At 40.1% G+C, this 2,858-nt stretch overlaps 1 pseudogene; it reads right to left on the bottom strand.

The window, feature by feature from the left end:
* Positions 1–205: 205 nt before the first annotated feature.
* Positions 206–1,039, bottom strand: LOC116098313 (annotated as a pseudogene).
* Between the last annotated feature and the right edge of the window lie 1,819 nt (positions 1,040–2,858).

The raw sequence follows: 2,858 nt of genomic DNA, 5'->3' as shown, positions 1-2,858 counted from the left end.
GAGTTAAATACATTTAAATATGGAGAGGAGCAGCATAGATAATTAGATAGCCATCCAAATTTAGAAACCAGCCAACAGGTGACTGTCTAAATATTTAAAATACAGCTGTTGTTCAATCAACCTTTCATCACCTTCTTGGGGGTAATGGAAATACATTAAGGCCAAATATTATGATAACTCTTCCCAGAAGTTTCTTTCAACTGGATTAAGCCTCCAGTTCCAATGCAAGGCGAAGTTAGTGGCCTCCAACATTGAAGCTCTTCCTGCCCACCAGAGTAGACGTTGTAAGGTTCATGCCAGACCTCAGAGTCTGAGGATAACCCATGCCAATTAAACCAGAGTTACTGACTTTCACAGCAATGGAAGCAGGAGGAGCCAATCAGGTTTCACCAGTGAAGCTAAAACGAATGCAGTAGGTGCCCAATGCTTACTGAAGTGTCAAAGTCTTTGCATACTTTAAGATAAATTGATTCCCCAAATTCTGTCCCATTGTTGACATTAGCGTGTAACTGGAAGTCCCTAGTCCTGAAGCCTACTGCAAACTTACTTCCTATCACCTTTGACTTGGCACTGTCAAAGGTCAACTGGTACCCAGCAAGCCAGCCCTCTAACCGAAGATGGTTAAACACAGATTGAGGGTCCAGCAAAATCAAAGTCGACCTCACAGCCAAAGTTTGCACATCCCTTCTTGTGAGCAGACTTGATTACTTTTTTAACCACTGTGATCAGTGAAAAGGTCGTATCAAAGGTTAGTCTCAAAACTTGACAAGTCTGATCTTACATTGAAGCCTCTGCCCCGTGAATGTCACCAGTGTTCCATTTTTCTGTGAGTGTCTGACCATGCTCATACCATTTGCTCTCTAAGATTCTGGTAACTTTGCCAACATCTCTATTAGATGAACTCGTTGTTGAAAATTCCACGCTACTCCATGACTGTGACGGTTTCCCCACACATCCAGCTTTACCAACCCCAAGTCAAATCCTCTGTTGAAAATATTTCAGCTTGACCAAGGTCAGCATACGATGGAGTATTCAGCATACAATGTGTATCCACACATTGGCTGTAGGCAAGTCCATATGCAACAGTCTGCCACGCTTAAAGTGTGGATGTGTTAGGGAGCAGATTGCGGGTGAAGGGAGAGGTGATCTGCGCATGTCAGGAGATGCTCTCTGCCACTGAGGCAGGGCTCTTACCTGAAGGCACTTGCTGTCCGGAAGTTGCACTGTAGGTACTGCAGCTAGAGGGCCCAAATTTAATTCTAGTCACTTCAGTTTGACACTTTATATTCATTAATCAACATTAATTTACTTCCCTTCCACATAACTTTCTAGTAACATCATCTGCCTTCTGCTTCCATGTCTTCTGGCATCAGGTGTTATAAATAATCTAACAGTAATTTTTCACATATAGGACAGTGTACATAGAATATATACAAACACTACAACATTTTACATAAAGTACTTGACCTTCTGTGGATTTTGATGTCTGACAATGTCCTAAGACCAAGCTGAGGAAGGGCAATCCACCTCCAAGTAGGAGCGCTGAAACATGGCATTCCTTTTAACTTCCTGAGGAAGCTTGATATGCTTCTCAATAATTGATTTCTACAGCCCCACATACAGTGCTCAAGAGACACAATTTCTCTATATTTTCATCCATATTTCTTATTTTCTGTGTCATTTCAAACACTGACCGTCACCAGATACGATCTGGTTACGTTTGCACTTCTGCGTTGAGTGGTGATGTTAAAACCCCGGTTCACATACTTACTAGTTTCTTGTACCCTGTCTTTGGAGAAATGTCTGTCCAACTCACTTGTCAGTTTATAAACTTGGACTGACTTTTTTGTTGTTGTTGTACTTTCAAAGGAATTCCTTATATATCATGTACACTAGTCTCTTATCAGATATATTATTTACTAGTGTTTTTTCACATTCCAGAGTGCTGTTTTTTTGTTTTTTTGTTTTTTTTATATGTCTGGGGTGGTTAGAAGTGTCCCCTGAATAGGCTCAGGTATCCAAACTAGGTTCCTAGTTGATGGTGCTCTCTGTGTTGTTATTATAGAATCTTTAAGAGATGTGGCCTTGCTGGAAAAAGTGTGTCACTGGAGGTGGGCTTGAAGAGTTTACAACCTCACCCGAAGTCTGGCTCATTCTCTGTTTTATTCTTGTAGTTGATCCTGTGATCTCACCGCTCTCTAGTCCTGGTCCCCGTTGCCATATGTTTCTGCCATTATGGATCATCTCTCTTGGAGACCACAGGCCAAATAAACTCTGTCTTAAGTTACCTTCTGTCATGGTATTTTATCACAGCAATAGAAATGTAAGAAGTACAGCATCTGAATCTGCTATCATCTCATTTGACGATATCAGTTTTTATCACCTGGGCTATTTGTTCACACGCTCTGAGTCATTGCCAACACCCACACTGCGGGCTCTTCTACTACTTTCTTCTACAAGTTCTATACATTTAGGTCTTGTTTTACAAATTCGACTTTTTAATTTAATTTTAAATTTGGCATCACATGAAGGCCTGTCTCTATTTCTCTGAGTATAAATACTTGGTTTTTCCCCATATACCTATTGTTGAAAAGTCTGTCCCTATTTAGTAGTCTTCGTACTTTGTTAAATATCATTCAACAATAACAGAAGAGTATATATTTGAACTTTATTGTGTTCCAGTGAAAGATGTAGTCATCTTTATTCCAGTACAAATCTGTCTACATGACTGCATCTGTGAAATATAAAGTTCAAAGTGTGGATCTTATTTCCAAAGAGCAAAGCTATCTGTGTACAAAGCTAGTCATGTACAAACCTAGTCATGTACAAACCTAGTCATGTACAAACCTAGTCATGTA

This window comes from Mastomys coucha, unplaced genomic scaffold, assembly GCF_008632895.1.
Source record: "Mastomys coucha isolate ucsf_1 unplaced genomic scaffold, UCSF_Mcou_1 pScaffold20, whole genome shotgun sequence".
NCBI lineage: Eukaryota > Metazoa > Chordata > Mammalia > Rodentia > Muridae > Mastomys > Mastomys coucha.
Note: the sequence above shows the minus strand (reverse complement) of the source record. Positions and strands in the feature narration are given on the sequence as shown.